The sequence below is a fragment of the Geospiza fortis genome, unplaced genomic scaffold (genome assembly GCF_000277835.1).
Source record: "Geospiza fortis unplaced genomic scaffold, GeoFor_1.0 scaffold172, whole genome shotgun sequence".
Taxonomy (NCBI): Eukaryota; Metazoa; Chordata; class Aves; order Passeriformes; family Thraupidae; genus Geospiza; species Geospiza fortis.
The window spans coordinates 10782155-10794446 of NW_005054309.1; the positions used below are offsets into that span (position 1 = coordinate 10782155).

Below are 12292 nucleotides of genomic sequence, written 5' to 3' on the forward strand. Positions count from 1 at the left end.
GGGGTATCAGAGCTGTCAGCAGCTGGGGAATGGATGCCCAAACTGCCAAAGCCTGTGGAGCAGCCTGCTCCTGGCTCCCTCTCCCAACACTCAGTCCCGGTTCCTCGGAGATTCCCTGCGTTGTCCCAGGGTACAAACTTCCACTAAATCAGGAGCTGCTGCTGCTGAAACGCTGGGAGCTGGATCAGGGACCAAACGACTGAAGAAAGGTGCTGCACTGACCATAGGGCACAGCACTGAGGCTGCTGAAGGGGCTCTGGGAAGAAGGTTTGGATTCCTGGGAAGCTGATGTGCCGTGAGAAGGGCCGGCGATGAAAGCACACCCGGCCCCACAGAAATCCAAACACAGCCACAGACACAATTATTTTACTAATTGCTAATGAATACAGTCAAGTGGCTTCAAAAAGCCAAACTTTGCTTGGACTACTTCAGGTTTTGACCTCTGCAGGAGCAAATGCATTTCAAACTGGAGCCCACCAAAACTGATTAACGGCGCCAGCCAAGGCCAGCGCGGAGCAGGAGCTTTTTTCCATCTATCACATGGCCCCAAGGATAGTTAAATGAACCTTAAAATGGCTACAAACAGCTCAATGACTACACAGAGTCCTGCCAATTAGAAATAATTAGGCAGTCATTTTGGTGGTAAGTCTTTTTAAGTGCATACATAATGATGCAATGATGCTTATTAGCGAGCTCATAGGAGCTCTGCTCAAACAGCCTGGAATAATTATGCAACTATCACAAAGCCTTGCACATCTCTGTACTTCACCTTAATGCATTTAAAAATCCACTTCATTACCTCCAGTAATTAATCCTCCATTAATTGCAGGAAAAGCCCAGTTTACCGTGCTTCGTTTCTAATTATCTTATAAATAGTTATGGTTCTAATTAATGTGTTCATTAAGCTGAATATCTTTCTCAAAGCCATGCTCAGAGCAAAGGTTCTGCTTTTGAGAGAAAAAGCCTAACTAGCCATAAGGTGAGGCCATTTTGGTTGTATTTGCTTTTATTTTAGTATATTCAACCTCCTAATTGGCATTTAAAATCTAATTTGGAAGAACTTCAAGAAGACTATATAGGAGAAAAATAGGAAAAGGCTTTGCTTTTTTTTTCACCCATTCTCCAATCAAGAAGCTCAGAGCTTTAACAGGAAAACTTTCAGCATCTCTTTTTGATATAGACTGGGAACAGATTTTCAGTGCTGTGCCACAGATTAATTTAAATTCTATCACAATTCAGTTTATCCCTGCATGTTTCCATAGAGGAGAACCAAAAACCATGGAAGAAAAATAGATGCCTAAGAGTTCATACAGAATTACAAATAATAAACCCATACTGCTGGCCTTGCCTTCATTTCTAGGACACAAACCCATAGCACAGAATTACAACCAGAATTTACATCAGTTATTTGAGCTGAGCATGACCTGACCCTTTAAATTCATTGAGAGGCTGCCTTCCTAAGAGATAGGGATATGATCCAATAAAAAACACAACTGGAGAATCTCTTACAATAATACCTATGGATAAGGAAATTCCCCATTGAAACATTTCCCAGGATTTTGGGGCTTTGCATGTAAGAATTTTGCAGAAAACTTTGGCTCAAAATAAAATTCTACAAGAGTACAATCAAAATATTTTAGTTACAGTTACAATTATGGTATAGATACTAAATTCCCATATCTTTCTAGATGTCAGTTTTTTAAATATACATTATATATCTAATACACCTGTCTTCAGTTACACTATGCAAAAACAAATCCAAGTTCTCCCATCTTTTCATTACCCTCACCACATATTTAACATTAAATATTTTGTTCAGAGAATTGTTCATACTCTAGTTTAACAGCAAAAGGACAAAAACTCTGCACATGCCTGCAATGATCCCATTTCTTTTGGGAACCTTTTCTTCCTAGAACACCCCAGCTCAGGAAAATCTGGAATCACTGAAGTCAGGTGTATTAGATACATGGCAGCCTTGCCATGGCTCTGCCAGGGCTGGGGTTTGATGCCAATAAAGCTGCACCAAGAGAAGATGAATTATCAGCTCTACAGCTTGCTCTGGAATTTTTGGGAGCCTCAGTGTTGGAAACTGGGAAAATGTAAAAGCTCAGGAGTTCAGATGTGGGAGGAGAGGCAGCACAAAGGATCAAAGGACAGCCAGGGAGTGGCAGGATAGCAGAGTTTCAATCAGGTTAATCATGGACTCACTGCCAGAGCACACTTTGGGAATGGCACAACCTGGATCCCACAGGAAAATGGATTTTATGGGATAAGGTTTGTCACAAAGGGCCCCAAACCCTGCCTGCAGCAGCGACTGCCCTGCCCACAGCCATGTCCTGCTAAGGAGCAAGGCCTGGAATCCCAGAAAAAACTGACAGCAAAGGATTCCAGGGCATGGATGCTGGCTTATGGGATGGTTTGGGTTGGGAGGGACCCTAAAGCTCATCCACACTCATGGCAGGGACACCTCCCACTGTCCCAGGTGCTCCAGCCCCAGTGTCCAGCCTGGCCTTGGGCACTGCCAGGGATCCAGGGCAGCCCCAGCTGCTCTGGGAATCCCATCCCAGCCCTCCCCACCCTGCCAGGGAACAATTCCTTCCCAAAATCCCACCCAGCCCTGCCCTCTGGCAGTGGGAATTCATTTCCCCCTGCTCTATCACTCCACATACAACATAACCTCTCCATAGCACTTTTCTGGCAGAAATCCACATTTTTTGCCTTCACCATTTTAACCAGATTCTGTCCCTGCAATATATTATGAGAAATAGAAAGAGTGAAAGATGGGGAATAAAGAGTAAATTTTTACTACTAAATTCTACTATTTTGTGTTTCACAGTGGGGGAAATCACTCCTAGAAATGAACCCTGGAAGGAGCAACAACGTACAGAGCCAAGAGGGTCTTGGATTACCAGGGCATCCTCAAGACATCTGTTTTTGCAGGGCTGCCTCGAGAAACACGAGCTCTGCAGCAAAGAAAAAACAGATTCTATTTCATGGCCAGAGCTTTGGTAGCAGAGAAAAAAGAGAATGAAAAGAGTAAGTTAAAATACATAGTGGTTTAGAATGTAGACACACTGAAATCAAAAAGGCAGTTCCTCACTAAGGGGAGTTCCTTTTCCAAACAGAAAACTGAAGCACTAAAAACCCCAACAACCTGCAAAGACACCTTTGTCCAAAGGGAGGAATGAGAGATTCTGGAGTAGTAAGCAGCTCTGCTTTAAACACATTTTGTGTACCTGGGCTGCACAAAAACCAACTTTCCCTGCAATCAGACTCGAGCCTGAGCTCCAAATGAACAGCACTTGTGCATTCAGAGCTTTTTTAAGGTTCCTTTTTTTGGTTTTATACCAATGAAAAGCATCAAAGCAGCTGTCACTCGCAGCTCTGTGCCTTTATTGATAACTGGAGGGCCCTTGGCGTTGCCCTGTGAAGTTTAATTTCCCAAAGTGGTCAATTAAGGGTGGGCAATGAGCTCAGCAGTGCCTGCTGCTCCAGGATATCCTCACTGCTGCTGCTCCACCTCTGGGCCTTTCCTGGACAGCCACGGACACAAACTGATCAATCCTCTTGAAAAAGTCACTTATTGCAACAAAAAAAAAGGATATTTTTAGAGGCTGGTGCTGATACAACCTGGAATGCAACACGATCCTAAATAAAAACTGCAGGGTTGGATTTATTGGGGGAAAAAAAACCGGGAGCTGACATTACAATCAGCAGGATCACACTCAGTAATGTCAATCCCACCCTCCTGCCCCAAGCTTTTATTTGAAGTTTCATGAAAGAAATGCTGCAATATCTTAATTAAATCTATTTGCTAATGGACCAAAGGCTTAAAACTTTCACAGCAGTAAAACGAGACAGGAACATGTAATATTTACACTGATTCCTCACATAATTGCACCTGAGTGGGTTAATGTGAGGAGCAAGGACAGGGGAAAAAATATCCTAAGCTGCAGATCAGTACTTGAAAGGACTAGTAACTCCAGTGGCCACAACCAGGCAAAAAATGCAGCAATCCTAAGAATTAATCACAAGAATAAAATTACAGAAGCATGGAATGGCTTGGAATTTCAAAAGCAATGTTCTAATTAAACAGCACTGCTTGACTTCTGCCAGGGCTCCTGTCTGCTTCTCTTTGGGAAACTCCTCCTTTGGCATTTCCAAAGGGATTTCCCAGCTGCAGAGGGCCCAGCTGTGTCCCTGTGTGCCCAGCCCTGCTCACTCCTGGTGTCCTGCAGCAGGAGAAAGGCCCTGGATGTCCCTGTCCCATCCCAGCCCCATCCCTCTGAGCCAGTCCTGCTGCTCCCAGTCCCAGTGCCACCCTCCCAGCACACCCAGCTGCTCCACAGCCAGCCCAAAACCTCCCCTGTGTCCCCAGCTTGTCCTTTTCCTGAACAGCCACCATCAGCTGTGCCAGCGCTCAGTGCCACGGCCAGACCTCTGCTCTCACCTGGAACATCACCAGCTTTAATCCCACAGCTGCACCGCCCTGAAATTCACACCTCAACGCCCCTAACAATCAGTCTTCTAACTCCACACCACTACAGTGGATCTTTGCCCACCACTGGACACATTCTGTTCTTTTTTTTTAACCAATCTCTCCTCTACATCCTTCTGTTCCTCCATAAACTTTCCATCACAATTTTACTCTTTAGTTATCTGCTGTCCACTCAAAACATCCATCCCTTTTAATTTCCTCTCTCCTGAAAAGCTTTATTTTCCTCTTAGGCCAATGCTGTTTGAGGAAATCCCTCCCGAAGTTTTCATAATGAAGCCCCTGCTCTGTAATCCATGAAAAGCTGTTCACCAGCATGTGCTGAGCAGGACAGACAGACAGACACAAAATTACTACAAATTGTGTCTTGATCCACTAGTTCTTATCAGCTCTGAGGTCTGATAGGCCAGGTTTTAATGTAGAAAGACTCCAGTGCTTCAATCCCACACTAAGATAATTGCATGGAAAAAAGGAGATTAACTGAGACAGGTACCAGTAACACAAATACAAAAGCATTCAGTGATGCCATCTTTAAAAAGTCTTACAAACTGTGCAGTACCAACCCTTCAATAAAATATCTAACAGCAATTTTTTAAAGAAGGGATTAAAAAGGGAAACTCTCAAAGACCCCAAAAAAACCACAATCAGTGGGGTTTTATTATCAGTTATTTAATGACTCTTCTCACACTGCACTTGAGGACTCTGGTTTTAAACAGCACAAATGAACTGCTAACCACAAAACTGTGCCAGGCTGAGCCCAGGTTAATTCCAGTTCACACTGCTGGGATGATGGCAGCTGCTTCTGCATCCCCAAACCCAAAGCTGTGCCAAAGCCAGCCCCAAGCAGCAGCTCCCCTGCCCTGGATGCAATAACCTGCACATGAAATCATTAGACTGGAGGAATGGTAAAGAAACAAGATGTAAAACCAGATCCACCACCTCCTTCAGCCACACTGCCAAGGATCAGCTCTCCAGGCAGGATTACTTCCCATATAATCTTTTTTTCTTCTTCAAGATGTACAGATGCACTTGCTGGTTTTGTGTCGATTTCGAAGTGGAAGTGCATTAAAGATATTTTAAGGCAGCAGTTTGCATTTTAACATAATGGGAGAAGCCAAAGCCATTTGGCAGACAATAAAGCAAACTTGCATATTCACAGGCAGTTCCAGGATTGGCTGAAATCAGGGAATAAAGGTCAACATTTTTTGGTTAATTCTATTTAAAGCTCCATGAATTAGAAGATTTGTGCAGCAAGTTCTGCTGCAGAGTATTTTCTATGTGATTAACTGGCAGAACAATCACAGTGGAAACTCTCCCAGTATTCCCAGGGCTCCATCCAGCCCAGAATCCTGCAGGAGCCACAGCAGCAGAATATTCTAATAAGAACTCCCCTAATCTTCACCCAGCAATAATTTCAAGATGATATTATTATTCTCATTTCCTTGAATAATATCCATACTCCAGGGCCATTTTCCTTCTCATATTCAATATGGGGCATGCTCCTATCAAGATTCCTTTCCTCATATCCTGTCACGGTATCAATCACTGCCTGCTGTCCACTCAATCCACTTTTGATTTATCAGCCCCGTCTTCCTGGACTCCATAACTCGACCCAAACCATTTTAGCAAGACAGTGACAAATAACACCCAGGATCACATCAACCTGTTCCACTTAGTAAACTAAGGAACAGGAACTGTGACATCCCTCCATAAGTATTCCCTGCTATTCCCCAGCCTGATGTATATTAATGAGGAGCTGCTATTTGAAATGCTCCTTCCACATCAGCATCTAATATGATCAAATTAGGAAATGGGATGATTTATTAAATTCTGTGGAGCTGAAATATTCCTTCCCAGCTCTGGATGCCTGGCTGCAGAGAGGGAGCTGTTGCTTCCAATTTTTCCACAGAAGGATGTGCCTGCGCCTCGCAGACGAATTATTGGCTTTAAAAAGATTGTGAGGAGGCGAAATGTTATTAAGCAAATGCTCAGTAAAACAAACTAAATCGGTTTTAAAATTCCTAATTTAATGTAAATCTTGGTTGTTTCTGCTGAAATTCAGTTTGTGATCTTATTAAGTCGTATTTGCATTGTACTCTCTCACTGTAGGACAGCTTGGAATTTATAGCATTACTGGGAAGCTCCACTTTTTTGACTTTAAAAATGCATCTAAAACAGGATAATTATAATATGCACAAGTTTTCTTATCTTCTCAAATAAAACACAACCACTACTGGGAAGCTCCAGTTTTTTCACCCTAAAAACTGCATCCAAAATAAAACAGCCAACACACACAAAATTTCTTATCTTCTCAAATAAAACACAACTATCATTAGGAAGCTCCACTTTTTTAACTCCAAAATTGTATCTAAAACAGGATAATTATAATATGCACAAGTTTTCTTATCTTCTCAAAAAAAGAACAAGCAATACTGGGAAGTCCCACTTTTTTCACCATAAAAATGCATCTAAAATAAAATAACCACAATATGCACAAGTTTTCTTCTCCAAGAAAGTACAAGAAATCAGTTTAGGTTGCAAACAACACCTATTTAAAATATCTTACACATATCATTATAAAAATTCAACTTTCCACAGTAAAACTTGATCTATCTCAGTGTTTTGCACTGCTGGAGATCTGTAAATCACCTGCTCAAATAAAACACCTGTGTTGGAGAAGTTATTAAACAATGCATTACTTTTAACACCACCTTCACTACCTTGAAAAACAAATTAAAAGATTGTGGGGAGAAAAGAGGTCACAGGATACAGAATCCGTGTCACCTGCATGATTTATGCCAAAAACAATTCCAGGCATTCAAAGAGACCACGTACCAGACCTTAACTTCCAACAGGAAGGTAATTTTCTAGAGGCAGACTCCTAATAAATAAAACAAAATTTACATTTTCTGGGCTCCAAAAGAGGATAATCCCCTGAGGGTGCAGCAGAGGCTACAAACCCAGGCTGATCTCCCCTTTCCAGGTGGGAGCAGCTTTTCCTCCCTCCCTGGCAATGCAGAAGCTGGAGATCCTCAGGAATATTCCCCTGGATAACCCATTCCTCACCACAGGAACACAAGGGGCTGCCTGAGCTCCTCTGGAGCCTTTTATTAATTATTTTTTATTATTTACAAGTGGTTTCTTCAGGGTTTCCCTTGAAAAGCCGTAGGAAAATAAGTTGTGCCACTCTGAACAAATAAAAATTAGGGAGTACAGCTGGAACTCATGAGAATTCCATGCCAGCACTATAAACACACACATTTTCCAGGACAAACATTGTCACACCTGGCCCAGGTAAGGCAGAGATGGGGAACCCTCAATCCTGAACCACCTTTCCCCACCATTTGTATTTTCAGGTTTCTTTTTTCTACTCTTCCATCACATTCCCTCTCTCCCCCACAATCTCTTTCCCAGCCTGAGGAATCCTAAACTCCTTGGAAAGCAGGTGAGCCCCTGGGTTGAGTGATTTTCAGGCAGAAAAGGGATTATTTGGCATCACTGAAAGAGCTCAGCACTGACAAGCAGGGCAAGCACAAGCCTGGAGTAGCAGCTTTGTGCTAAACCAAGACTTAACTCCCCAAAATCAGATTAATGCAGAGCTGCTCAGTGCCACACTACAGCAGACTCAGAAAAAATTACAATAAAGGGTGGAATGGGTCCTGTTGGGTTTAACTTTAAGCTTTTGGGCTCCTGGGGGATCATTTGGGATGTTATTTAGCAATATTTTCCCTCTGTGGGTGTGAATAGGACCAGCATTTAAAGGAATGTGCAGCCCTACCTCCCTAGTGCTGCACACTCTATATGTGAAATGTTCAATAAACCAAATATTTGATACATAAAATACCTCATACATCAAATATTTAATACATAAAATACCTGATACATCAAATATTCGATACATAAAATACCTGATACATCAAATATTTGATACACAGTATTTCCTAGCAGTAGCCAGGTTTTTCATGTTTTTAGGTGCCTAATTTCCATATATTGTAACCATTATTAAAATCAAATCCCTTGGAAAAGATGACCACTAAACCACAGCTACTGAGAGCTGCAATTCATATTTATTATATATTATTGTATTATAACCATATGACCATTAAACCATAGCTCATGAGGTCTGTAATTTATTATATATTGTTTTATTATAATAAAAAAAAATTAAATCAGTTTATCACACTTCCTAACACTGAGTATGTGAAAACTCTTCCCTTTCATCTCCTTCTTCTGACATTTCTGTGGGTTCAAACTGATTTTCTTAGCAAAAAAAAAGTGGATATTCACAGGAATAGCTGCACAGCTCTGATGGGGAGGATACTCCAAGAGAGGTCAGGCAGTTTAATTTCTAAATTTATTTCTAACTCTAAATAATTAAATTTCTACTACAAAGGCACTGCAGCAATAAAGGGTCCAAGCAACTCTTCCAGTGAACAGCTGGGAATAAGTCATGGCACAGCACAACGAAGAGAAAGGGGAATATTCACATCTTTCAACAGCAATTTTTCAACATTTAGAGGCAACAGCTCTCCTGGTTTGGACATGGAAACCAAAGGTTTAACAAATTCTTAGCGCAAGCACACAAAATCACCTGGCTGAAGATTTTAAATATGGACCCAAACAGCTTTGATCTGCCTGATCTACTCAATAATTGATTTAAAATCAATAGAAAATGCTAATGGGAAACCTGGTAGTCAGGATAAACTTCAGCTAAACCTCTTAATTGGAAAATACACACAAACACAACCAAGCATCTTTTAATTAAAGAAGAAAAGCAGATTTTTTTTAATGTCTTTTAAACCTTCTGGTTAAGATTTAAATATTTAAATTGTGAAATATTTGTTTGTCACAAACCAATGCATGCAAACTTTCACTGCAGACATCCTTAAATATTAATAAAAGATTGCATAACTAAAGACTCATCCTTTTCTGAGAGGTACACAGGAGAGAAAATCAGTTTATTCTGAACTTCAGGGAGCCAGTGTTATGTGTGGGAATTATGCAAAGCAGGAACCAAAGGAAAAAAAACTATGAGACACTTAGAAATAATTGTATGACACCAAAAAACCCTATTTATGGGGTTTTTGCTTGAATCAAATGCAAGATAAATATCTTATGTTCAAAAGTGTTCCACCAGGGTAACTGAAAGATTTACTGTGTGGGAAGCACTCCAGAGACCCCAAATGAGGAATTTCCAGGGATGTGTGGTGTGAACCATCACCTGCAGCCATTATTCCCATTGATCCCAAGCCCAGGAATTCTGGCAGGATTTTCCAGGAATGTTTTTCCAGTAAAATACCACTGATTTTTTTTTTCCTAGGGAGATTCTTACCTCCTGGTCCTGCTCTTTGACCTGGACCTTTGGGATCTGTAGGATTTGCCTCTGCCCCGGGAGCGGCTGCGCTTCCTCCTGGAGCCGTAGGAAGAGCTGCTGCTGGATCTGTGTCTGCGCCTGCAACAGGGCAGGGGGGAGCCGGGCCCTGCCAAAATACCCTAAAACAGCAAAAAAACCCCAAGGAGTCCTGAGAAAACACAGCAGGGGTGAGCCTGGCCCTGCCAAACACCCCAAAACAGCAAAAAAACTCCCCAAGGATTCCTCAGAAAACACAACACTGCTTCCCAAGCAATTCCTGAAAAACAGAGCCAGAGGTGAGGCTGACCCTGCCGAACATCCCAAAACCAACAAAAAAACCCCAAAGATTCCTCAAAAACACAGCCAGGGCTAAGTATAGCACTGCCCCAAAAAAACCCAAAAAGCAGGGACAAACCCCCAAGGATTCCTGAGAAAACAGAGCCAGGGGTGAAGCTGGTGCTGCCCAAAAACCCCAAAATACAGGGACAAACCCCCACCAATCAATGAAAAAGCAGAACCAGGGCTGAGTATGGCACTGCCCCAAAATCCCAAAGAACAGAGACAAACCCCCAGCAATCACTGAGAAACAGAGCCAGGGGTGAGGCTGGCACTGCCCAAAACCAGGGACAAACCCCCAACCATTCCTGAGAACACAGAGACAGGGGGAGCATGGCACTATTCCCCAAACAATTCCTGAGAAAACACAGCCAGGGGTGATGCTGGCGCTGCCCAAAAACCCCAAAATACAGGGACAAACCCCCAAGGATTCCTGAGGAAACATGTACAGACTCAGGGGGTTCACAGGGTGCTCCAGAAGCCTCAAATCCCACTCTTCCCCCATAGCAAATAATTCACATACACAGGGACACTGCTGCCCTAAAGAGCTCATCCCCCAAAATCCACACCCCAGGCAAAAAAATGAAGCTTGGGTGGGGTCCTTAACTACTATTAGTAGTAATCAGTTAGTCAGTGTTAATTATTTCATTGAGTTCATTTAAGGGCAGTTCCCTCCTGAGTCCAATCAGGAATCAAAAGGGTCATTTCCTTTTCCCCTCCCTCCCAGTTTTGTCTATTCAAAGAATAAATTCTTCTACACCAAGGAGAAAGGTGAAAGAAAAGATATTAACCCCAAAACCCAAATCTTAACACTTCCTCCCCATCTCCCCAGTAGTTAACTGATTAATAATTACAATCCTCCCTGTTTTTGGCCTTTACGTGTAATCAATATTAAAATACAAAATGTATATATTATATTATATTATATTATATTATACTATCTGCATATATAAAATATAAATAAGAATATAATTCAGGATGTGCTCAGTGCTGGTCCAGCATGAGGGAGAGGGGCAGCAGGAGCTGGAATGCTGGGCAGGATACAGAGGTTAATGCTGAAGAACAGGGCTGCTCCTGGAAAGGGAAGGTGATGTTCCTGCTGGATGAGGGACAGGAATTCCAGGAACTGCTGCCTTTGATTCTTGGGGGTCAGGGACAAACCCAGCATGGAGCAGGGCCTGACCTGCCAGGAGCATTTGCCCTGCCCCAGGGGCAAAGGCAGGAGCCCAAAAGCAGAGCCCTGGATCATTCCTGGATGCCCTGGGGTCCCTGCAGCCCCAGCCCCTCTGGGATCCCTGAGGTTCATTGCCAGCCTGCAGCCACTCCAGAAAGGTCTGGCAGGAGCATTTCCTCCTGGACACCAGGAGAGTTCTCCAGCTCCTCCTTCCAGTGAATTCACCAGCACAAGCCAGACTGAGACAGGGAGGATGGAGCACGGAGCTGCTGCAGGGCTGGAGCCCCTCTGGAGCCAGGCTGGCAGAGCTGGGGGTGCTCACCTGGAGGGGGGAGGGCTTCAGGGAGAGCTCAGACCCTTGCAGGGCCTGAAGGGCTCCAGGAGAGCTGCAGAGGGCCTGGGGACAAGGCATGGAGGGACAGGAGCCAGGGAATGGCTCCCAGTGCCAGAGGGCAGGGATGGATGGGAGATTGGGAATTGGGAATTCCTGGCTGGGATGGGATTCCCAGAGCAGCTGGGGCTGCCCCTGGATCCCTGGCAGTGCCCAAGGATGAGCTTGGAACACCCTGGGGCAGAGGGAGGTGTCCCTGCTGGGAGAAGAAAGGAAGAGTTATTTTACCTCCTGGGGTTTCCCTGGGTTAAAGCAGAATTTCCCTTTGGATCTGCACATTCCCTGCTCTGTTCTCCTGGGGAGAAGGAGGTGTGGGTATTCCTGGTCATGGTGATGGGTTTGGGGTTTTATTTTGACAAAGTGAAAACAGTTTCACATCTCTTAAGGTTCAGAACAATGGGTGCCATAAAATCCCAACCCGTGGGATCCAAGCCCTTCCAGCTTCCTGCTGTAACACCAAAGAGTTTCTAAAATCTCCTACAAATGCACCTTTTCTCATAGGAATGGGACCAGGACGGAAGATCCCGGGAGCGCGACCTGGAC

The 12292-nt window shown here is 43.5% G+C and overlaps 1 long non-coding RNA gene across 1 annotated transcript in view; it reads right to left on the minus strand.

The window, feature by feature from the left end:
• The window catches only part of LOC115947687, a 23517-nt gene extending 11225 nt beyond the window's left edge, over positions 1 to 12292 (minus strand). The window contains exons 1-2 of the long non-coding RNA XR_004081543.1: positions 12239 to 12292; positions 9828 to 9947 (exon numbers count right to left, since the gene is read on the minus strand). This is a non-coding gene — a long non-coding RNA (uncharacterized LOC115947687). The remainder of the gene's footprint in view (positions 1 to 9827; positions 9948 to 12238) is intronic.